This window comes from Alosa pseudoharengus, unplaced genomic scaffold (assembly GCF_046254945.1).
Source record: "Alosa pseudoharengus isolate Yale_2024_CS ecotype anadromous, Long Island Sound unplaced genomic scaffold, YU_APseudo_1.1 YU_APseudo_1.1_scf_1, whole genome shotgun sequence".
In the NCBI taxonomy this organism is placed as follows: Eukaryota; Metazoa; Chordata; class Actinopteri; order Clupeiformes; family Clupeidae; genus Alosa; species Alosa pseudoharengus.
In genome coordinates this window covers 5,022,279-5,049,000 of record NW_027468564.1, presented here as the reverse complement: position 1 = coordinate 5,049,000, position 26,722 = coordinate 5,022,279, and the positions used below count along the sequence as shown (strand labels likewise).

The following is a 26,722-nucleotide window of genomic DNA, read 5'->3' as shown; positions in this document are numbered from 1 at the left end:
TTTTGCGATATTGTTGACAGCCCTACCTCACCGCAGTAGGGTGCAGTAAATGGAAGCTTTTGATTGCGCACGCCACTAACGAAAAACGGAAAATCACCAGGACAAACCACTCAGGGGTGTAGGCTACTCTGGAACCATAGGTCACTAATTTGTGCGTTATTTACGTTTGATTACATTTCAGATGCGTGTTGTTTATTCTTTCTTTATTTTTCTATGTCCGTATATTGGGGGGGACATTTTGGTCATATATGAATATTGGGGGGGACACGTCAGCGCCCAATCAGCGCCTTGCTACTTTAAATATTAATTTTGGGCCGATGACGTTTAAGTTTTATTCTCTCATGTGAATTTGAATAAATTATTTATTTTTTTATGGCCAATGGGGCCCCCCCTGGCTGTCTGGAACACGTGGGGCCCCTAAGCTGCAGCCATATCTAGCCTATGCATTGATCCGCGCCTGCACACACACACACACACACACACACACACACATGGGGCCCCTAGGCTGCAGCCATATCTAGCCTATGCATTGATCCGCGCCTGCACACACACACACACACACACACACACACACACACACGTGGGGCCCCTAGGCTACAGCCATATCTAGCCTATGCATTGATCCGCGCCTGCACACACACACACACACACACATACACACACACGTGGGGCCCCTAGGCTGCAGCCATGTCTAGCCTATGCATTGATCCGCGCCTGCACACATACACACACACACACATACACACACACGTGGGGCCCCTAGGCTGCAGCCATGTCTAGCCTATGCATTGATCCGCGTCTGCACACACACACACACACACACACACACACACACACACACATGGGGCCCCTAGGCTGCAGCCATGTCTATGTAACGGATGCCAGCTAGCTTAGCTGTGCTTGTGGAACGTTGGTAAACCTCACTCCCCGACGCCTCAAGAGTGCTGCTGGCATGCGAGCCAGTAGCCTGGGCTATTGAGGCGCTCGCCTCCCGATCCGAGGTGCTGCTGTTCGCGGGTTCGAGTCCGGGCGTGTGCAGGGCTGAATCGCGCAGGTTCAACACAACGCAGGTTACATCTAGCCTATGCATTGATCCGCGCCTGTGTAAGGGATACCTATGTGATCTCTGCAACAGTGGTAGGCTACTGAAAACGGTTTGATATTCTGTTCATTTATAGGCCTACAGTAGCTGGACATGTAGCCGACAGAAAACACATAGGCTACTTTTGAATTGGTGTGCTATGCGAGCATAACTCGAATGCTACACTTCAATGTTTGCCTTGAAACAATTCCGGCATAATTGCTTTAAACGTTTCAGTCTCTCGTCCCCCATTTCTGCTTTATGTCCCGGTCAGCCAGAAAGGACGAATGAAACGAAATGCTCGTGAACGGGTGAACGGGTTTTGTTCAGAGCTGGAAAATGCAATTGTGTTTGACAGAGGGCAAATTGCTTGTGACAAAATATTAGTTTTCAGTGTGGCACGATGTCTTTGTAAATTAGCCTATGTTTAATTAAAAAGTGGTTAATATTCTTCCTGCTTCTCCCTACAACCAGACAGTGTTGCAAATTGTGTGTTTCCGTCACTCTGTCTCTTTCGTTGCTCTGATTGGTTTTCGGCCCCTCCTATTGCGTCCGAGGCATTTTGATCGGCGTCCGTTTGGGAACGCCCTTTGGAAATGGGCTGTAAATGAACCTTCCCCAGACCCACTCTCAGTTACGACTGAGAAGGGTCTGGTTTCAACCGGGCTAGTGGAAAAGTAAACAATCAATTCAGTATAAACTTGAATTGGGTAGTTTCACAATAAGGGTGCACCTGACATTTTTCACACACAGGCCTGTGTACCCCAAAATATGTCATAATGTTGAAATATGATATGTTATTATTAATGGCTAGTCTTAGGAGTCTTGTGCTACACTGTAAAGTTAGTTAGGGTGCTCTAAGCGATGTTACACTACCCTGGAAGTCCAGAGTCCTCGCGAGCATTGTCACAATTTAAATTGTCTATGCAAGAGACTCTGGCAATGAGTAATGATACACATTACTTTTACCACTTGCATCCTGAGGAACTAATCACATCGGTGTATCTGATACAGGTGGGTCAGAGGTGAGCTAAACAGATGACAACAGCGCTGCAACGAATCAGTCAGTAAACATTGGTCGCAGTGTTATCCAATTGCGTCGATGTCCGGAATCAGTCAGTAAACACTGGTTGTAGTGTTTTCCAATTGCGTGCAGAGAGATTTTCAAATGTATGCTTGGTGCTGCCCCTCGAGTTGGGCCAGTTTCATTATTCGTGACCCTTAGTCTTTCTGGATTTTCCAGGCTAATGTTACACCTTTAAACCTTTGAAAAGCATGCAAATCGATTGCCATGAAATTACAGACTAATCTGGAATACTGTCTTGTGTTTAATAAAAAAAAACAGTATGCTTTACTTGTAATTACCTAGTTAGGTGAAATAGGAATTCTCAGTAGTGTAAGTGCACTACACTAAGTAAGCATTTATTTACACAACTTGCAATTACTATTTCAGATTAGTCAGTAATTTGAAGGCTCAATTTCATCGGTTTGCATGCTTTTTAAAAGTAAGTAAGGTTAACCAACTAACTTCACAGTGTAGCACAAACTTCAGCAATTCAAGTAGTTTACTTGATTTAAATTTACTTTTCCACCTCAACATTAAATTACACTCATTTTAGGCAAGTAATCTCAACAAAACACAAAAACTGTGTTATACTTACTAAACATTTGAAGTAATGATAGCTGTGAGGTTTTAGAGTGTGGCATAGATCATTCACACACACACACACACACACACACACACAAATCTGAAATGTTTCACTAAGATGTAGTACAATATGTAATATGGCTAAATTGTAGGGGTGCAATGAACAATATATAATGGCCTAGCATCGGCATCAGCCAATATTTGCCTTGTTGACTGGTATCGGCTTATCTATGGCAATACAATGGCAGTGTCTTATATAGTTCTTACAATTTTCATATAGTTCAATGACTCTTTTTATAATGAATATTTCTAATTTCCCTGTCATTGTAGTGTATCACTAACTACAAAAATTAAGTAGGTTAGGTAAAATGCACTTCCAGTATAGTGAGAATAGGCAAAACCAGTTATAATTTTTATGTTGAGGCGGTGGGGGTGTTGTCGGCAGCTGCTGAAAGTAACAAATAAAGTAACTTGTAATCTAACTTAGTTACTTTTAAAATCAAGTAATCAGTAAAGTAACTAAGTTACTTTTTAAAGGAGTAATCAGTAATCAGATTACTTTTTCAAGGTAACTGTGGCAACACTGATCACTAACTATAAAAATTAAGTAAACAAACAAATACAAATAAATATCAGTAAATGCATTGCCTTACACCAACCTTAATGTCTGCAGTTTGCAGTGGGGACTAAACAGTCCCATAGAGAGAAGCTGAACTCCAGAATCTCTCAGGTCATTGTGACTTAGGTCCAGCTCTATCAGGGAGTTTGGTGACTGTAGAACAGTAGCCACAATTTTCCAGGAGTTCTCTGAGAGTTTGCATTCCGCAAGTCTTCAAAACAACATAAGAAAAGATAAAACATTACAGAGATAGATAAATGGTCCTTTTTTATAATGAATATTTTTAATTTACCTGTCACTGTAGTGTATCGCTAACTATAAAAAATTAAGTAAACAAACAAACACAAATAAATATCAGTAAATGCATTGCCTTACACCAACCTTAATGTCTGCAGTTTGCAGTGGGGACTAAACAGTCCCATAGAGAGAAGCTGAACTCCAGAATCTCTCAGGTCATTGTGACTTAGGTCCAGCTCTATCAGGGAGTTTGGTGACTGTAGAACAGTAGTCACAATTTTCCAGGAGTTCTCTGAGAGTTTGCATTCAGCAAGCCTGCATAACAACATGAGAAAAGATAAAATATTACAGAGATGGATAAATGGAAGGGATACTGTTTAAACAGAGGCCCATTAAATCAACATACTCAAGAGATAGTATTCCCCTATAATGACAGTATGCTACACCGATCATTCACATACACACTATCCCTACACACACACATACACACTATGCTGCCCTCGTACTGTGTTATTAGCAGGTAGAACTAGACCGCTAGATAACATCTAATTGGAATAAAAGTGTCCTTGTAAACACTGTGTGTTAGTCAGAAGCTTTCCAATAAATAAAAAAAGAATTGACTTCTTCTGTTTACTGACGTTTACAACAATGCTTCTTCTAACACATCATTATTTACATGATACAACTGTACAAGAAAACAGAAAAAGATACATATGCATTTCATATAACATTACATATGCAATACAACACAATTAGCTAATTCTGCTAACGACACAGCTTCAACACAAAGGGATTGCTAGTAATTAGCCTTCGGAATACCAGAGCCCATCTTCGGAGAGCCTGTTCAATCCCTATTAAGCCCCATTGTACCGAATTTGATTGCAGTTTCACCAGAGTTCCACTGGGGGTGATCGTGGGCGAGTGCAAAATGAATGGCGGTCTATGGAGCTAGACGGCTAAATTTGTCAGGTGAAAACCTGATTGTCGTTGACAAATCACAGATTGTATTGCAATTTCTGCAAGTTCAATATGGATTATAGGACAAAAGTTAAACTAATGAATATTTGAATATCCTTTCCTTGATTTCTTACAGGTTGGGTCATCGTTGCCCATAACACGTTAGCGTTCTGCTTATGAATGACGTCATTGACATTTTTGAAAGGCTTTATAAGCGACTTTAAAAAATATAATATTCAGCAGTATATATTTTCTTTGCCTCCCCTTTCGAATGCAACATTCAGATTACTAGACAAAAATGTATATCCTGAGTGGATTCTGAGGGGTACAGCGTCATTGACATCCATTCATTCTGCACTCGCCCGCGAGCGCCCCCACATGGAACCAGAGGAAGGAAGTTTCCCGACAGTGCAAATTCTTATTAGACATTCTCTGGAAATACCAACGAGAGCTAGCATAACTTAGCTAACTATAGTATGCACAAAACACATAGCCATGGTACTACAAATTCAAAGATATCTCATGACAAATATTGACTGACATAAATGTCAGACAATTTACAGACCAATAATGTGGGCAGCCGGGGAGCAGCCGTGGCCTACTGATTAGCACTTCGGACCTGTAACCGGAGGGTTGCCGGTTTGAACCCCGACCAGTAGGCACGGCTGAAGTGCCCTTGAGCAAGGCACCTAAACCCTCACTGCTCCCCAAGCGCCGCTGTTGATACAGGCAGCTCACTGCTCCGGGATTAGTGTGTGCTTCACCTCACTGTGTGTTCACTGTGTGCTGAGTGTGTTTCACTAATTCACGGATTGGGATAAATGCAGAGACCAAATTTCCCTCACGGGATCAAAAGAGTATATATACTTATACTTATATATACTATACTTCAAATTACCAGCTTGAGATGGTACGATAAGCAACACCAGTTAATTACCATCGTAAGCTGGGTAAGCTAGATAAATTCTTGCGAAAACATACCTTCAGCTGGTCAACCATCATAGGGTGGATAGGATAACCTTTACTTTTGAATCGAGGTCTCTTAATGTTTTGTACTGTCGGGCTACATCAGCAGTTGGCAGCAGTGACTGCAACATTATATTTAGTCGCTATAGTTAACACAGTCTCTCCATCAGAAACTCACCATGCCTTTCTGCAGCACCTCACAGCTGGGAGCAGTCTTCTGCGTCCCTCATCTGATGTGTTGTATTTCTTCAGGTCAAACTCATCCAGCACCTCCTCAGACATCAGAAGTATGTGGGCCAGTGCTGAACAGTGGGCAGGAGACAACTTCTGTTTGATGTTCTTTGGAGATGACAAGTATGTCTGAATTTCTTTGTGCATGGAATCATCATTCATTTCAAGCAAGCAGTGGAAAAGATTGATACATCGTTCAGGAGAGAGACCTTCCCTGTTGAGCTCCTTCATGTACTGACATGTTTCCTTAATACTATCAGAGCTGTTGTGTGTTTTGCTCAGTAGACCTTGAAGAAGTCTGTGATTGCTCTTCACAGAAATGCCCATGAGGAAGCGAAGGAAAAGATCCAGGTGACCGTTCTGGCTCTCCAAAGCCTTATCAACTGCACTCTTAAGTAAAACATGTAAATTGTCTTTTAGTCCTAGTACTGATTGAAGAGAAGATAAAATTGATGGATTGAGTTAATCTCTACGCTCATCACTGATGAGGGATTTCAGAGCCTCAAGGTTCTTAGCTAAATACGAGTGAAACACAAACACAGCTGCCAGAAACTCCTGGACACTCAGATGCACAAAGCAGTAGACCTTCCTCTGGTGAAACACAGATTCTTCCTTGAAGATCTCGGTGCACATGCCAGAGTACACCGAGGCTTCACTGACATCAATGCCAGACTCTATCAGGTCTTCCTCATAAAACATGAGGTTGCCATTCTCTAGATTCTTGAAAGCCAGTTCTGCCAGCTTCAGTAGTATTTGTTTCTGTGATCCCAAGAGCCTCTTCTTATCTTTTTCTTGTCCTTCTTGATATTTCTGATCCTTTCGAGATGTCTGGATCAGCAAGAATTGTATGAACATCTCAGTCAGTGTTTTGGGAATGTCTTTAATGTTTTTCTTTTCCAGCATCTGCTGAAGTACAGTAGCTGCAATCCAACAGAAGACTGGAATGTGGCACATAATATGGAGACTCCTGGATTTCTGAATGTCTGAGATGATTCTGTTGGCCTGACTCTCATCACTGATTCTCTTCCTGAAGTATTCTTCCTTCTGTGGGTCATTGAATCCTCGTACTTCTGTCACCTGGTCAATGTACTGAGCAGGAATCTGACTGGCTGCTGCTGGTCGTGAGGTTATCCAGATGAGTGCAGAGGGAAGCAGAGTTCCCTGAATGAGGCTCGTCATCAGAACATCCACTGATGATGTTTGTGTTACATCAGACAAATTACTGTTCTGTGCAAGATCCAGAGTCAACCGACTCTCATCCAAACCATCAAAGATGAACACAACCTGACAGTCTTTGTATCCTTCACCATCATTCAGCTCCTTCAGCTCAGGGTGGAAGTCCAGCAGGACTCTGTGAAGACTGTACTGATCATTCCTGACTAAATTCAGCTCACGGAAAGGAAGGGGGAACATAAAATCTACATCCTGATTTGCTACCCCATCTGTCTAATCAAGAATGAACTTTTGCACAGAGACTGTTTTTCCAATGCCAGCAACTCCTTTGGTCATCACAGTTCTGATGGGACTCTCCTGTCCAGGTAAGGGCTTGAAGATGTCATTGCAGTTGATTGGTGTGTCATCTGTGGTTTGATATCTGGATGCTGACTCTACCTGCCAAACTTCATGTTCCTTATTCACCCCTTCACTCTCTCCTTCTGTGATGTAGAGCTCTGTGTAGATCTTATTGAGGAGTATCTCAGCTCCTGGTTTGATGATGCCTTCAGATATGTTCTCAAACCTCCTCTTCAGACTGGCTTTGTGATTCTCTATAACTCTCCTCAGGTCCTCATCTGTTTACAAATGACAAGTCAATAAAGACAGTTAGGTCCGGTTGAACTATTTATTAATTTCAGATTGGACGAGACGCATTCCATAAGTTATCATGAGAGGTGATATTTCAGGACATCCTCAGTCGGGCACTTTAGTTACACATTACAGGTAGTAATGACCACCCATTTTGCATTGAAATGTCTGGTACGACCATTCCAAGGGAGAGAGCAGCGATTTCAGAATATTACACTTCAGTGAGAAAATGGTGAATGTTCAATTTAATATGAGTCCTAAAAAAACCCAATACACCAACAGGTATTCCAACTTGATACATCAACATGTTTTATCTATTTGTGTCTGTTTCAGAAATTATATTTAAAAAAAATACTGAACCTAATCGTAAGTATTAAGTCACTCTAATAGGACTGTAAATAATTATAAATAATTTGAAATAAATGTAATTATTCTGTTTATTAACATTAATTCTCAGAAAAACAGATACAGAGCCCTATTTTTGCACTGGCAGAAAACTCATTATATTCTTATAACTCGTTATAAGTTTATTTTCGCATTTTGCACATTCTCTTTTTTAAACAATGCACCAAGGGGTGTGGAAATTAACAACCTAAGGAGTGGTCTAGCGCGTTGTCTAAAAATCGCTATCTTACACTACCTAAAACGCATTACGCCACTGACCAAGAGAAACCTGGGGTCCGTTGCACAAAAGCAGAATTAAGACATCCGGGATAAGTTACTGAGCTGCGCTCAATGAATCCAAAACAAGAGCGTACAGGCTTAATTGGTTGCACAACGAGCAAGCCAGGATGAGCAGACACGAATTCATCAAGCCAGGTGAAACCTATCCTGGATAAGTGCGCGCTCACGGCTCCCTCAAATAGACCCCGGCACCGATCACAGATTCACTGATTCACCATGGCAACTAGAGCAGCTTCATTGCTTCTTCTACGGTGTGAAGTAGGTAGCGATAGCCTTTTCACACAACAGCAGCAAACAGCAACACCTCTGTTTAGGAGAATATTGCAACTAGTTCTGCGACCACCACGCGCGAAATGGTTAGGCACTCCCGTGACGTCACATTGTCGCATGACAGGTCGGGAATGGCGAGTATGTAAAAGTTAATTAATGATCACAAACGTTTAAATAATGACAATGGGTCTAGGTATATGTGATAACAATGTGTAGTGGGCAGTGGAATAATTATTGGTTTCCGTTTGTGGTGACTGCTGACTGAGATAAGGGATGAGATTAAATAGATCCTGGAACTTAGCCTGGTCTGGAGCAGGCTAGCTCCAAAGAATAAATCGCCATGGTAACTTATACCATAACATATCCTGCTGCCCCCTATCCCGCTTTTGTGCAACTGGATCACGGATAAATTGAGCCAGGATAACCAAGATATCCCGGCTTAATCTCTTATCCTAGTTTTGTGCAATAGGCCCCAGATCAGAAGTCAATGGCGAGTTGTTCATATTGTTAAGGCCCTGCTGGTCATTCCCAGTATTACACCTTTTCTAATGCCTGTTGGGGCTCTGCCCCTGTTGTCTGTGCTGCCTTGTTACTAATCTGCAGATCATGAAGTGTGCCCATTGGTGCTGGGAGTAATGGGTGGCCCTATAAAGGAGCTGCCTTGTTACTAATCTGCAGATCATGGAGTGTGCCCATTGGTGCTGGGAGTAATGGGTGGCCCTATAAAGGAGACCTCATGGGTAATGGGTGGCCCTATAAAGGAGACCTCATGGGTAATGGGTGGCCCTATAAAGGACACCTCATGGGTAATGGGTGGCCCTATAAAGGAGACCTCATGGGTAATGGGTGGCCCTATAAAGGAGACCTCATGGGTAATGGACGCTCTCTGACTCTGCCTCAGCTCTGACCCCCTTATGCTCTGGCCTGGTTCCTGGTCACTCTGTGGCTGCTCCGCTGGGGAGAGCTTCAGCCCGTCGCTCCTCACACCGACGTTGCGTTTTACACTTTTGTTTGATCACCCCTAGACACCCCTTTCCCTGTAGAGTGTGTTGCCTTTGCATTACACTATCCTTTTCATACACTATACTGACTTTATCTTTTTAATGTTAAAATAAAACTTATATTATTGAACATTTCGCTGCAGTGTGGTCTCCCATTTAATGTCACAGCTACTTTGAGCCAGGTGATTGTGACAATATGTTATTTTAAGAGCACATTATCTACAGTGATATGGGCGGGTGCACAAGGCACCATCCTATATCATCCAGGAACGTGCACCAGCGCACATCCATGCATAACATTACAAATTACACCATTACAATGGGAAACATAATTAGAATAAAGATATTATGAAATACATCTCACAATGAGTAGTTATTCACCATCATTTGCAAATTGATAATGACGGAGAGGCAAATATGAAGCACAGCTGAAGGCACACAGTCACAAGATGTAAGCAACTCCTCTGCAGGATAAATGGTTTTTTATTCAGTCATTCGAACATTATTGGGATGTAGCCTGTTTTTTCCAGGCTATGTTTTCAATTGTAACCCATTGTTAGTCAATAGTGAAAGTAATTAATGTGTATAACTCTTTTAACGTTGACTGACACCACGGTGAAGTTAGTTTGACTTTGCCAATGAGATCAAGTAATAGACGAGTGCAAATGTGTGTAGGCTATACTATGCTAGGTTTTTGTAAAGCATGGTTTTAGTGGAATAACTGTTCATACAGTCTCGCAAGCAGATTTCTTCAAATGTGCCGCTGACTATTAAAATGCAGATGCATTCTTTGAAGTTGCGCTGCACGCTGTTAAAGGGAATGACGGATGTCATTTTCATCTGTTTAAATGATGTTACACCCAAAACACACCCATAACTGTTAAAGAAACCTAGGAAAGCCTTGTTGCGCCATCCGCCCAACGTTTGATAACGAAAACACTCCCAATGTGGACTAGACATCCCACTAAATTTAAATTAGCTTTTTGCCAGTGACCATGCGTTGTAGACTGTCAAGATATGGCCCACAATCACTAAAATGTCTAAAAAGCCAAAATGTGTACTCACCAAGTTCCCTCTTTCCGCCTGGTGTATGATCAGTGTGCAGGTGTCTTCTGCTGTTGATCAGGCCTGTGTGTTCACCCTGTGTGCTCATATCTGTGTGTTCATCCAGAGGAGGCTGTAGAGGAGGTTGGGTTCTGCATGTCTTCCCACACTGGGGACAGGCTTGGTCTCCTGGTAGTCCAGGCTGCTCCCAGTAGCTGCTGATGCACTGCCTGCAGAAACTGTGTCCACAGGTGGTGATGACTGGGTCCCTCAGTAGCTGCTCACACACTCCACACCTGGACTGATCCTGAGTCAGATCAGTACTGAGCTCACTACAGAGACATGGAATGAGACAATCAAATTAAATGTCTTTCTCTCTCTCTGTCTGTCTCTCTCTCTCTCTCTCTCTCTGTCTGTCTCTTTCTCTCTCTCTCTCTCTCTCTCTCTCTCTCTCTCTACAGAACAAAACAATGAGGATGTGCCCAGGGCTAAAATTGCCAGAGAAAAATCTGTCGAAATACGGGGAAATGTACTGTGTTTTTTTGAAGGAATTTTCCCTGTAGAGTGTGTTGCCTTTATTCAGTGGCGCGGGAAGTGCTGTAGCACCCCCTGGTGGCGAAGCTTTAAAACTGCGATGACAATAAAATGATAGCTTATGAAAATATCTGGTTGTTGTTTCTGTTCCACGACATTTTGTATGACATGTTTGGGGTGTGGGATGAAGAAAGGGATAATTTTAATAATTTAATAAAATGTTCATTTATTTTCACTGTGTATTGGCCAATCAGATTTGTCTTGACGTGACTGCATCAGCCTAGGCTAGCATCCACTCACACTCACAGACAACACATCCCTTTAATCATAGAATAGAAAACTGTGTAGATTCAAAGTGTTCACACTGTCAAAAAGCAGAATACACCCCTAATTCCCAGACACTTTTGTCCAAAGCAATTTATGTCAATTACATTATAAGGCCATACAGTTCTACATGTTTTCTGTGTGTGTGCGTGTGCTTATCTTTCCTTGCATGACCTCATATCTGTCTAAACTCACTTTAGTCCTGATGGGACATGTTCACTGGTGAATAAAGGAGGTTCAGGCATGGACCGGTCACTCTTCATGGACACACAGCTGGGCACTGGAGATGGAGGTCTGTGTGTCTGTGGTCTGCAAACAAAAAGAGACACAAGATATGAACTCAACATAAATTACTCAATGTGTTGGAAGTTAATATACTCTCTCTTACACACACACACACACACACACACGCAATTTAATTTCCCTCATCTGGCTGGTGCACATATCATAGCAGTTAAACAATAATCAGCCATACTAATCAGAGGTATCTGTCTATTTAAATTCCATAAATATTATTTTTATGAACGTTAGTGGCATGCGCTGGCTTTCAACAGCTTCCATATACTGCGGTGCGGTCTGTCAACAATATCGCAAAACCCACAGGTACAATTTCCGCAAAACTTGGTGGAAAGGTGGAGCAGATCAGACTCAAAGGGAATTTCAAAGTATTATATAGTAACCTGGCTATTTTTTTTGCAAGACTTGGAGAGTGGAGGCCTCTCTGTGTCCATTTAGTGAATGATGAATTTGTACGTAGGCTATTGCCGATGTCATTCATTACAGTTCATACAGTTCTACATGTTTTCTGTGTGTGTGCGTATCTTCTTGCATGACCTCGTACCTGTCTAAACTCACTTTAGTTCTGATGGCACATGTTCACTGCTGAATTTAAGAGGTTCAGGCATGGAAACTCAACACAAATTACTCAATGTGTTCGAAGTTGATGTCACATCTCCTCTTACACACACACACACACACACACACACACACACACACACACACACACACACACACACACACACACACACACACAGAAGTCACATTACCAGCGTTTAGTGAATGGTCTCTGCTGCTATAGTACCACCTGTTTGTATGCATGTTCATATGGTCTGTTCCATAGAGGTGGAGCAACTGTATTTAATTGATTTCATGGCATGGGCATCCCAAGCTTTATCGATATGCAGTGAGGTAACATAGCTGTGCTGGGACCACTGTCATAACCTGGCCCTAGCCAGATGAATTTCGCTCCGCCTAGCTCCACTCATCCATCTGGAACCGATCCATTGAAGTGTTGCTTCAGAAGGCTGGACCTAATCAAAAAATGCTTGCATATGATTGAATAAGCCACTTGTCCGTCATCTATTGACGTGCTACTTCAACCACTCACATCGAAGCCAACCCGTGACGCTGATAACAGTCTCACAGTCGCTTCTACGCTATGTCACATCTATGAAACTCCCGCCCTGCGTCCTGATTGGCTAAACCATAAAGTTGGTTGGAGAAATCACTCTCAATGGAAGAGGTTCCAGATGGATGTGAGTGAAGCTAGGCGGAGCTAAGCGGAACGACATTTATCTGGCTAGGGCCAGGTTACCACTGTCATGCTATCCGACAAAATATTCTTTGGTCACCACTAGTCGCAGATTATGATCCCAAAAGCAATATTTCCTAAAGCAACCATTTCACTTTGATAATAAACAATATTCTTGTACAATATATATACAGCAAGAATAACAGAAATCCGCTGTAGCAATGTTGAGAAATTTTAGACAAATAATTAGTAAGGAGTCACACACGTTTCACAGACAATACGTCCACACATTAATATTTCATGGCCACCAGATGGCGACATGACACTACACGTCAGGCCTTTTTTGGGATGTAAAATCAAGCAGTGAAATGGCTTCATCTGGTGGCCGTGCAGCGCAATGAAATATTTAATTTAACAGGAAATTATGGTAGAAATCTTGTTTTTTCTTACTAATTAGTCGTCTGATCCATCCAGTCGAACGTGTTTTTTTTTAAATGTCGTTCCTTTATAAATTGTAGTGTATCATTAAGGTATGTTTTTCGAATGTGAAAATTCAAGTTTTAGGACATAGCAAATTTTATAGAATTTCTCAACATTGCTACAGTGGATTTCTGTTATTCTTGCTGTACAAGAATCTAGTTTATTATCAAAGTGAAATGGTTGCTTTAAAAAATCACCGGTGTTAGTTTAAGCACATTTAGGAAATATCGCTTTTGGGATGAATGGGAGTCAATGGGAGAGAGTGAGTATCTCCTTGTATGACTTAACATCTGTCTAAACTCACTTTAGTCCTGATGGGACATGTCCACTGCTGAATTTAAGAGGTTCAGGCATGGACTTATCACTCCTCATGGACACACAGCTGGGCACTGGAGATGGAGGTCTGTGTGTCTGTGGTCTGCAAACACAAAGAGACACAAGATATGAACTGAACATAAATTACCATACTCCATACTGACTAAGAGCATTATCACTGAGTAATCATTCTATGTCTTTTAATTATTACTTTTATGTCTTTTAATTATTACTTAATTACACTTAAACACTTTTACACTATTGTACTTTTATGCTTTTATGTACTCTGTGTATGAAATGTGCTATATAAAAAAAACTTGATTTGACATGACTTGACACCCCCTCTTACACACTTAGTGGAAGCAACTGTGTTTCAGTTATTTACTCACTCTCTCTCTCTGTGTGTGTGTGTGTGTGTGTGTGTTTATGCTTTCTGTACCCACCCTGCACTGGTCCGTGTTGATGCTTTCTTCATGCTAACAGTATTATCCTGGTCAGTCTCCATGGTTACACAGCTGTGTAGTGCAGACTCTGGTCTCCTGTGACCTGCAGCCCCCTCGGCCTCTTCACTCATCTCAGAGTGTGTGTCTCACTAGGTGGAAACAGTCACAACACAAATATGAATCCACATGAGTAAGACGAATATACATCTCAGAGAGTGAGTCTCACTAGGTGGAAACAGTCACAACACAAATATGAATTCACATGAGTAAGACGAATATACATCTCAGAGTGTGTGTCTCACTAGGTGGAAACAGTCAGAACACAAATATGAATTCACATGAATAAGACGAATATACCAACGATGGTTCAAACGAGACCAGACGTTTGTTAGACTCCCCTCCACACAGGAATCAAGGCCCCACACAGGCTGAAAAAGTGCCAAGGGAGGCAGAGGAAAATACCACCTGCAGGAGTCAGCCAGTGGCCAAACGGACCCCCAGACAGGACCAGGCACTCCTCCCCCACAAGAACACATTTTTTTTGCTGTCTCGATGCTTAGGTTTTGTGCCAACAAACCATGCAAATTCTTTTCAGACTAGGGTTGACTTATTCAGATTCTTATAGGAGCCAACATTTGAAAAAGTGGTATCTGAAACCAAAAATCTGAGACTCCTGATGCTTCTATGAAGAAGTTTACTCCCTTTCACACTGGAATCAAGGGGCCCACACAGGCGGAAAACGAGGCGAGGGGAATGCTTGTGTCAACTCTGACTCCACGTTTTCAAAACGATTAACACACAGGTCTAAACAAAAGCACACTGTCGGAAAACGAAGCGAGGGGAATGCTTGTGTCAACTCTGACTTCACATTTCAAAGCAATTGACATGCAGGTCTAAACAAAAGCACTCTGGCCAAAATTACACATTTTGCTTGCAAAAGGCTCTTACTCTCTCAAAACATTTAAAACATGTAGCAAAAGCAAATTTTGCCTTCAAACAACACATCTTATAGTCAAATCACTATGTGATTTTAATCAATCATTACACACTGGACAACAAAATGCAAAACATTTTTGCAATGTTTGCATGTCTGGTATCAGAAAAAATGTGAAAAGACAATTTTTAAAAAAAATACAAAATAGTTGTATTCATCCCTCCTAATATTACCATGTACGATCTCCAATTACCTAGACAAGCCAAATTTCATTTAACTTCAACTTGTTATTTTTCATTGAAATAGACCTACAGTAAATACCTGGATTTGTCAGCTTTTGTACTGTTTTCTTCATCAACTATAGGCAATACAGCACTTTCTCTAAATGTGCCTTAGATCCACACTTGCAAATAGCAACACCGAACAGACATTGTGTCTCTTATGGATAATGAATGATTGCTGATTGAGGAGATTCACACAGGTGTATCAGATATTCAGACTTACACAAGAAATCTCTACCACCTGTGAATAGATGCTTTCTGTTTGTTTAGCACAGGGATATCAAAAGAGTTTGGGGTCTTTGAATAAATAATCTGTGTTATCTGTTTTGCAAAAAGGTATGAGAACTGTGTGAACCCAATGAAAATGTGTGAGCACATTTGCAAGAGATAACTTCTGCTGTGCAAAGAAGGTGTTAATGAATACCAAACAGTTTCTTTAAGCAGGTCAAAGCAATTGAGAAAAACTGAAACATATCGATTTTGTGCCAACAAACCATATAAATTCTTTCCAGACTAGGGTTGACTTATTTGGATTTTCATAGGAGCCAACACCTGAAGACGTGGTATCACTTCAACCCTCAAACTACATCACAAAAATCTGAGACCCCTGGTGCTTCTTTGAAGAAGTTCAGACCGAAATCCACATTTTGTCCAGTTAACAATACAGTTTGTTTCCAATCGCTTCAACACAATTTTACAAACTAGGCTTGTTTTATCAAAATACTTAATACAATTCACAAAACCACAAACTGCAAAATATATTATATACCAGGGGCGTATCAAGCTTTTTAAAAGTGGGAGGGTTCTGGGATAGGGAAGTAAAATAATCCCAGCCTAATTATAAATAACTTACTACATTTTCTTTACATATATTATCCAAATAAAACCATGCACTTAATAGTAAAAGTCTACTGTTAAAGCAACAAATCAGAATAATTAGTATTTATATTCCTTGGCATCACGGACGGATTATGAGCCACTGGGCACAGACGTGAAAAGGGTCCCCCTGCCCACCTCAAAGTTAGAATATTTACATTCATTTAGCAGACTCTTTTCATCCAAAGTGACTTACATACATTACATACTTACATACAGTATATCAATTCTATTCGGTGGATACGGTTCCAACTGTTATGGGAGCGTTTGTTTACATATTGTAATGTCAGTGTCTTGGACTACAGCTACGCGCTCCCACAATGCACTGCAGCTAGGGTTCCGGGAGAACTTTGGGGGGGGGGGGGGTTATTGTGTGTGTCTTTGCCTTTATTTAGGCTACTGTTCATGGATGTCTTTTGTCAATTTCATGCAAGTGGAACTCTGCCATGCAAACTGTTTAAACCTAGCCTACAACTTCTGTAATTGCTGCGTGTGTGCGCTGTTATTTTCTCTTCTGCTCAAACAAAAGGTGTGTGTGCGTATAGTTTTGCGTTACGTTGATGTTGATAATTTACTTTAGAGAGCCATAATGCAGTTAATGGGATACTGTGCAGAATGCACACACACACAGGGGCAATTCTCTCCCGTTGTTGAGCAGCCTGGTGCTGCGCACAGTGCAGTTGCACCTGGTGGGAGTTCACATCCTAATCCTTATCAATTTAAGAGTAGGCCCAGCCTAAGCCTACGAGACACAACAATAGGTTTGGACCCTAAATATTTATGTATATAATTAGTCTACATCAGGGGGATATTCCATCAACCTCGCTAATGAAGGCGGAAATAGCCTGGCTTGAACTAGCATAGACTTTCACTTGGGGCTGAAGCCGTTCCGTTAACTCAAGTTAGCGGCATCTTGGCCTCGTTTATTCAAGCCAGCTTCATCTCTGCTCGTGCACGAGGTAGAACAGTAGATTGACGAAAAGAGGATATATGTCGTAAAATTAAGACAATACTAGACGATTTCTGTTAGATTTGGCAAGCGCCATCTACAGGATTTTCATCGAAAGTCATCAAATTTAACATCGAGAGAAAAAAATAGATTGCCTACAGAAATTGGAGAATAATGAAAGCATACATTTAAAACAACAATGCTGATGGTTTGAAATCAATTGCAAGTTTGATTGGCTTCACTCTTGAACACATAGACTATACAGTCTATGCTTGAACAAAACGAGTGAATGAATGAATAGTATAAACTCAAAAACAAGTTATGGATATGCATCTGGATATTCAAAACTATCTATAGCCTAGTTTACGTTCTTAGATGAAAACACTGGCAAAGCTGTCACTGAACAGCCTACCAAAATGTGCATGACCCTTTATCAGCAGTAGACATATGTCTTTCATCAAAGATTATAACTAAAAATGTCATTATCAAGGTGATAAACTATGGAGCCTTAAAGGGACACTCCACCCATTTGCATTAGGCTTTGCATTGTTAGAAACCCAGTCATACTTTTGAATGGTCATGCAACACTCTCTCATTTCCCCCTGAGATGGGAGAAATCCGTATTTACCTCTTTACACTTCCTCCCACAATGATGCAAAAATCGTAATTTTGCGTCATTGTCGGAGGAAGTGTAAGAGGGGTGGATTTCTGTTGAAACTACAAGCGCTAGTTCCCACCCTTTCAACCCCGCCCATAGGGGGTTGGACCTAATGCGCTAACAGACCTATCACAGATCAGTGCCAGTGCTTTTGAATTCACTGGCAGAGTGCTGCAGAGACCTGCAGCAAACATGGCCGAAGGTACCGAATACACAGACGGATGCAATATGGAGGACTGGGATTTTGAAGAAGATATGGTAGAAAAGGATTTTCGTGGCTATCTTTATGAGCCACAATATAGCGACGAGCAGCTGAGGGCTATGGAGGAACAGGAGGCGGCTGAAGCTGCTGCCACAACAGCCGAGGCAGACGACCTGCCTGCCGCGGACGAGGAGCCCGCAATGGCTCGAGCTGGGGCGAATTGGTGGTGCCTGTGCTCTAACTGTGCGACAATGGACACAGAACGAGTCTGTCTGCTGCCGAGAATTCCAGCGATGCCAATTTCTTCTGGACGAAATCACGGAATCGGAGGATGACACGGACGTGTGTGTTGTTGATCACCCGAGTTTCGCACCCCATATGGATAGTGGCGTCCTGGAGACCTAGCTACTTTAGAATACCTAAGGTCAACTGGAAACGGCAGCCAAAGCCTACAGGGCCAAATGGACGTCTTTCTGTAAAGTAAGTTTATTTTCTTTGTTACTATGTCAAGGAGTAATCTTGCTAACACGCTAACGTGGCATGTTCATTGCACAAATAGCTTGCAGTTATGCTAGCTACTGTGGCACGCTAGGCTATAAGACCATCGCTCACTTTGGCCTCAATGTTTTGTCCAGACAATTTCTTCTAACAGCCTACCGGCACTTTCTTGAGTGGGTCCTACAAGAAGAGAGATTGGGCAGAGGTCGTCATGTCGTGTTACCTGCTTGTGTCGTGCTGGCTATCCGCCAGAAATACCCAGCTCCAGACGGCCAGTACTGCGGGCACCAAGACGCGGAGGACGCTCGAGGAGCTATAGTTTCATTGTTTGTATATTGTCATTCAGCAGTTGTATTGTTTTTTATATTTAGTTATTTAATTAAATGCTTAAAATGTACGTTGTTGTAGTTCTTTCCTAGTAGTGTTGCTCCAAGTGTATTCGAGTTATTGAACACCCAACATTTCAAAACTGGAACTACCTAGCTACTGTTGCCTCAGATGACAACAGAATGGTGGTCATACCTATAATTTCTATAAATTATGAAGTATTACAAGTATACATTGCATTATAAGCTTGTTGCATATCAGTTACCTCCTTCCAAGTTTATGATACTAAACTTTGTTGAAGGCAGACAGGAGAGCACGAGTGACATTTTGTTTTTAATTCACAAAGAAAGAATTGTCATGAACATCAAAACACACAAACAAAATTATCCACACTTTAGAGGTATTGACCCTGTGATTGAGTATAGTAAGGTGCTCAATGGCAGTGCAAACAGGTAAGGTAGTGCAAGGATAAGGTCAAAAGACCATATAAGACAAAGACATAAGGCATGGTAATATTACAAAATATTTGTGAGGAATGGGTTAATGTAGAGCTGACGTCTCAGAAGTGGCTCTTGAATGATGATGATGATGCAGCTTTCTTTGACGGCTTTGGGACAGGGGCAATGTTAGGTGGAAAAGGAGGTTGTGGTTGGGTGAGTGAAGCGGTTGAGTCCTTGAATGTTATGTTTGGGTTGCGTCTGTTTTCTATGACCTTCTCAATTAGTGTTTGGATGAACTTGGTGGTGTGTGGCTTATAGATTTTCTTGACTATCCATTGCTTTGACTTTTTGCAGAAGACCTGCTTGACGCGTGGTTCTCCTATAAATGACAAGGATTATAATGATTACACAGATGCCTGAATAAAGATTTGACTAGTAGATGTCTCTCCACAGGAATAGAATGAACTTTTCAGCAAAGTATGTATTTTGAGTTAGCTGTGAACATGCTACGTACTTATGGTTATTTTAGTATTTAGAGTACATGAAAACACACCTGTTGCCGTGGTGGCTTGTTCTTGTGCCACAATGTTCTCATTATGTTCCATGATGGCGAGGTAGGCCCTCTCCCTCGTAGGAGAAGGCCTGGCATTTAGGGAGGTACTTCAGGAGAGCTCTGTGAAAGATCTCCAGTGGCCCTGTGTGAAAAGGAGAATATATAGTACTAATTAAACATGTTCAATAGGATATGTTAAAAACATGTGGGTATAAAGGGTGTCAGTTCTTACCAGTATGTTTGAAGAGGGCCATCTTCTGAAGATCTTTCAAAAGCCTTTTATCAAAGACGAGTGACGTCAGGTCCTGATATGCCACCGAGTCCTTCTTCAGCCACATCCTCTTCTGCTCCTCAGCTGTTAGAAGAGCATGGTCACAGTGATGCCGCTTTCCATCCGTGTCAGTCCATCGATGTTCATTGACCACATGGTGTGGAATGCACTTCCACCTGTTTTGTAGTGCCTTTCATCCGTTTCACCAACTTCAAGGGTGCTGGCACTGGTATCAAGGCCAGGTGTACTTGGGCATGGTGACTATAAAACAAACAAGAGGTTTCTTTTCAAACTATATTCCACTAATTTAAATCAGACAGTAGTCTTAGATATACTAAAGATAGGTGTAGTGGTGAAATAAGAGGTGTAGGCTAAACTGCAGTAAGGAAAAGCGCTACTGGATGTTTTTTTTAATACATAAGACATTCAGAATATATGATAATGGTGAACATTACTGTTTACAAGTGGTATGGCTACTAGTAGTAGATCGTTCCTTGAGTGCATACACACTATTAGGAAGTGCATTGAATGTATTGAGTGGTGGATAAACTATCAAGAGGTGGATAAACTATTTCTGAAATTCAGTGGTGGATAAACTGCGTTTACTTGCGATTAGCCTCCACTGCAGCCATGATTAGAGATAATATTATTTAGGCTACTTACAAACTTCTTGTAAGTTCAATAACGTTAAAAACATTTGAATAACGTCAGACTAACACAGTAAAACATGGTGGATTTACATCGCTAATAGCAAACTTATGCAGCTTATGCAACACACAATGGACACGATATTCATAACTGTCTAACGTTACATTGATAACTTTACTTCCTCGTTGCTGACGAGTAGAGTTAGCGAGGCAGCAAGCAACCAAAACATACAAGATATTTACTTTATAAACAGCCAAATCATATGAGATGTGCTGCTTTACAGCAGACGACTATATCAGTGTGTTCTCAGTCGAGAAGTAGAGTCGAGTCAGAAAAACCTTACCTCCAGGCAAATGCGTTTAGCGCAGCTAGCACTGCTAGTTCCAGAAGTTCCTGGCTGTTCGTCGACATCATCTGGCAAGGTAAATATCGACGGAATTGCGGTTTTCACAAGCGCGGGTCTCTTCACTCCTAAGGGGTTCTTCTGCCTTGAAATGTAGACTGCACACCGTCAGATGTTTTAGTGCTTCAATGGCTGTGTCCTCTCCGAACTTCGGGTTATTGATAGTCCGTAGCCACTTTTTGCACAACTCCAACTCTTTGGGTAATCTATGAAAATTTACTCCCGTGTATTTTCCTTGTGCTGGCTGAACATCCCGGTAACATGCAAGTGCACACCATTTCGAAACACAAACGAGGAGTAATTCACTAATGAGTTCGCAAACTAAGTCTTCACTAGAAATTGTTTGAAATGATTTCCAGGTAGCGTAGAGTGGAGCTCAACGCTCGAGCCTTGGTTGACAGATTATGGGCGGAGTTGAACAATTCGAGAGTTCGAGAGTGGGAGTGGCCTGCGGAGCTGAGCATTGCAATGCACTATGGGGATTGTTGTCTGCAATCCACAAGCACTAAAAAGTCATTTTCTGCCTTTTCTCGGTCAAGAAGGCACCAAATTAGAAATGTATGCTACTATTCTACTACATATATGACCCACTTTCAATACATATTCATTTCTCCACTGGTGGAATGTCCCTTTAATACTTCGTATGGGAAGCGAACCTGCGAACACGCAAGAATGTAATTCCTTTCCTATGCCGTCTCGCTGCATGTTACACCACCACCGAACGTAAATGACGCAGAGTAGTAGGATTCCTAGAACCACAAGCATGTGAAGTTAAAACATTTTTAATTGCATAATATTCATACATTCTTTGGAGCTAATGAATGTCTAAATCCATGCTTGGTGACACTGTCAGAAAAAATATTTCTAGGCCTACTTCTATTTTTGAAGTTGTAGGCTACAGGTGACGAAAGCACAGGTTGACGGAACCATCTTTTTGGACTCGTTTTCCAACTGATTGTTTTTTTTTGCAACACAGCTTAATTTAGCTTGAAAGTTAACCTGCTACAGAGCAGGTTAGTTCTGTGGCATAAATTCCCATAGTTACCAAGCTGTGATTCACGTTAACCTCATTAATGGAACGGAATTCTCACTAAAATTAGCGAGACTTATCGAAATAAGCCAGGTTTGGCCTTTAGCGAGGTTGATGGAATACCCCCCAGGAGACCATTAGGAACATGTCATCAGCTAAAAATAATAAAGTGGCTCAGGTTTATTTAGTATTACCACGTGTCACATTAGTTCAACTGCACATAGTCAAATGCAAGAGGTTAATCCCACGTAATGAAGGAATCTCACCCATAACATCTTAATATGAAGTCACCTGCTTTAACCACTGTACCTTTGATCAGTGTGCTATATTCCAGTGTCTGTGAACACAACAAAACATGTATCAAAACACAAGCCAACACTCAAATGAACATTGTAGCAAGATTGAGCCCAGCAGGGGAGCCAGTCTTTTAATGAACATTAAGACAACAGCACCAATTGTCACGAGAAAAAAAAAAAAAACACTTTGTGATTTTTGGTTAGGTTCCTGTCCTATCCTTTGACATTGACAAGTGCAACTGCTCATGGGCAGTAGTTCTAACCACCAAACTTTCCGCCCTTGTTTGGGATTGAGAGTTTGAAATACCCTTCCTAGAAAACACCAAATCTGAGAACCACGGTTCTAACTACAAAGGTGAAAAGAAGCTGTACAAATAAATGTTGTTATTATTATTTATTATCATTGTTATTATTAAATCTTTGTGGCAGTTGTCACTTATTCCTACTGCATGCTGACCTATTCATACTTCATGACTTTATTATATTGCCTTTAATCAATGTTGTAGCGAAAAACGGCTCGGCTATAATAAGCCAACGACAATCACTCTTTCATTCTTCAGCGACGTCGCTTGAAGTTCCCAGAAGAGAATCTACACGGTCTTGCGAGCAAGAGGAAGGGCAGAGGATATCGGGAGAAGTTTTAAGGAGCAGCAGAGACGGGTGTCATCGACTTCAACCGGGGAAGAAGACGACTGCTGCCGACTCTCTTTCTTTCTATACCTCTCTCTATTTTTCTCGCTTTTTCTGTCTTGCTTCTTAAAAAAAGGTTAAAAGAAAATCTAAAAACCATGTCTGAGTCGGTGACCGCCCAGATACGGAGGTGCGGCCGGAGCTGCGGGATGTGGATCCCCGCTCTGGCGAGCTGACTGTTGGGACGGTCACGGGAGGTTGGCGAGCCGTTCCCCAAGCGCGCCAGGGTTCTCCAAGGTGACAGTTCATGCGCAGTTGTTCAATGGTTTATAAGTGATAACGTATGTTACAGGGCTTGAGACAGAGACAATAGTTCAGGTTCATCAATGATGCAATGTTCACTCACTGTGGATCAGTATGAGTTGGATATGATGCAATGTTCACTCACTGTGGATCAGTATGAGTTGGATATGATGCAATGTTCACTCACTGTGGATCAGTATGAGTTGGATCACTACTAAGGTCTGGATGCATAAACATGGAGCTGTTACTCTCCAATGAGACACAGCTAATCAGTTCAATTGCATCACATGTTGCTAGGTAAATCATCAGCTATAAGGTTAACAATTCTCTTCAAAGTTACTTTGTCGTGTAGGCTGCATTTCATTTGTCATGTAGGCATCTTTCAGGTTCACAGAAAAGCCACAGACATTTGCTTTAGCAATTTGCTTTTCTCGAAAAAACAAATAAAGGATGTTGGAGATGGTGTTACATAATCTAGCCTACCAAATGCCCCAAAACATCATCAACTATACCATCAATATCATGATTATACAATATAGTTGAAATTCTCACAATGAAGAAAAAATATCATGATATACAGCACCCTCCACATCTACTGGTAGGCCTACCCCTGGTAAAGGTAAATTCGTCCAATATGCCACATTATTTGTCACGTAGGCTAGCCTACCACAGACATTTGCACAAGCATGTAGTTTTTGTCTTAGAAAGAAATGTTGCAAAAACTCTACCATATACCCACAAATATTGACTATATCATTAATATCACAGATACAAAAACTGTGTAGGGCCTATCATATTTCAACACACACACAGACAGAGAGAGAGAGAGAGAGGGAGAGAGAGAGAGAGAGAGAGAGAGAGAGAGATCACAACTGACTCCTTGACTGGCAAGATGGCGGTGAGCAGAAAAACCAAGTGAGTTGTTCCAGAGAATGTCTAATAAGGGGAGAACCGCCACTCTCGGGAAACTTCCGGTTTCTGAACTGGTTGCAGTTCCTGTTCTGGTTCCACATGAGGGCGCTCACGAATAAGTGCAGAATGAATGGAGGTCTATGGAGCTGTACCCCTCAAATCCACTTTTCTCGGGATATAATTTTTTGGCCAGAAATTGGAATGTTGCATGCGAAAGAGGGGGCAGAGAAAATATACACCGCTGAGTATTATATTTTTTGAGTCACTTATTTGTTCTAAAAACCCTTTCAAATGTGTCAATGATGTCATTCATTAGCAGCAAGCTAGTGAGTTGTGGGCAACAACGACCCAACCTGTAAGAAATCGAAAGGACGTAAGTACTCGTTCATTCAACTTTTGACCTATAATCCATATTGATCTTGCAGAAACCACAATCCAATCTTCGATTTGTCAACGACAACCAGGTGAAAGAGACACATTTAGCCGTCTAGCTCCATAGACCCCCATTGTTTTTGCACTTATTCGTGATCGCCCCTAGCGGAACTGCAGCAGATTGCAGGTACAATGGAGTTAATAGGGAGTGATCCGGCTCTCCGTAAACGGGCTCTGGTTGTTCAAACCGTTCTTTTAGTAAGCTCTGTGTAGCCTACACAAACAATGTCCTCAATGCTCGAGTTCATATGCACAAACACTGATGAAACTTGATACTACGATCAAAGTTTCATGTTATGTCGAGCCTTCTTAGTGTTTTAAAAATAGCGATTTTGACGCGATCATGTATCAAAATAGTAGTGCCCCTACTGTAGCATTCCCATCCAATAGGCCATTTCACCCGAAAACGACAACGGTACAAGCTTAATAGGCGCTTCGGACGTAATTGTGCGTTTAAACGAAAGTTTGACTCGGGTAGGCCTACATTCACAAAAACACCCTAGGATGCATTTTGGGAGAGTTAGACTTTCACTTCCTTCACCTTTTTCATTCCTGTTAGGCTACTGAACAACTAAGCAAAATGCAAGTTAGCCTACATCCCTCTTAACAATTAAACGAAGCAAGACAAACAAACACCATTGCAGGTCTACTCACCACGAAATAGGTTCCTGTAGGCTAGAAAAATATCAAGTTTCTAAGACGTCTACAGTCTACAACCTACAAAGCCTGTCCGCTACACGCAGTAACTTTACAACCTTTCACTTTCGATATGTCAGTTAGTTTAGGCGTGGTTTGTGTTCAGGATGACAGAGTCGCAGATCCGCCGCGCAACCCCCACACAGAAAAATGAAGGGAAAACAAATATTCACATAGGCTATTATGCTGCTGCATCCAGCTCATTTGAATGGCTACAATATATTTAATATTTATACAGTACAATAAGGTATGCAAGTAGGCTATATGTGGAACTTAACATATATTTGGATATCTTGCATGAAAGTAGGCCTATATGCTGAATATATTTAATATGCAGAAAATATCTGAAAATGTCTGATGTTGAATATTTACTCATATTTTGAAATATATTGATAAATGTAAATATATTTATTTAACATAGATTACACTGGATCATGTTCAAGCTGCGTATTCAGTATGTGGACATGATGTTTCTACTGTCTCTGTGTGCCAGTGAACTCTGTTCCAGACCCGTTTCCAACATCTAGATTGTATCGCCAAAAATAGACTAATGTAAAGTATTGTTGGCCCTACCAACCGATAGCCTATGTCTTAATACATTCAGTTCAAGACATAGTTCAAAGTCATTTTCATTGTGTGAAACAGTATAAGCATATAATGTGCCAAAGTCTAAACCTGTGTGTGTGTGTGTGTGTGTGTGTGTGTGTGTGTGTGTGTGTGTGTGTGGTTCTTATGTGGATTGCTGTCTGTGTTTAGTGTTAGGCCTACTGTACATGTAATGACACTCCTAAACAATGTCAGCACAGAAAAGCCAAAAGGTCCAGTCCCAGACACATACAGCACTGACACCATGTTACTGATTCTTTAAGGAAATGAACTCAGGTCTGAAGGATGGACTTTGGCTCTGATGTGTTATCTAAAATGGAGCCTAGCGTTAGTTCAGGCCACGGAGTCTTGCCCAGCTTCCCTGAGCAGCTCAGCTGATCATCTTCTGCTCTTTCACTGGTGGAGATCATACAGAATGCCTCATTTAAGATGCCTTAGTCTACCTTCTGATCATACAGAGCGCCTCATTTAAGCTGCCTTACCTTCTGATCATTCAGAATTCCTCATTTAAGCTGCCTTAGCCTACCTTCTGATCATACAGAACGCCTCATTTAAGCTGCCTTAGCCTACCTTCTGATCATTCAGAACGCCTCATTTAAGCTGCCTTAT

At 41.5% G+C, this 26,722-nt stretch overlaps 1 protein-coding gene and 1 pseudogene across 1 annotated transcript in view; both read right to left on the bottom strand.

Moving 5' to 3' along the window:
- LOC143135698 (NLR family CARD domain-containing protein 3-like) overlaps positions 1 to 12,301 on the bottom strand; it is a 219,438-nt gene extending 207,137 nt beyond the window's left edge. Inside the window, exon 1 of the mRNA XM_076296147.1 lies at positions 12,255 to 12,301. The gene's annotated coding sequence lies outside the window, so the exon portion shown is untranslated. The remainder of the gene's footprint in view (positions 1 to 12,254) is intronic.
- On the bottom strand, positions 3,729 to 25,553 carry LOC143135947 (protein NLRC3-like; annotated as a pseudogene).
- Between the last annotated feature and the right edge of the window lie 1,169 nt (positions 25,554 to 26,722).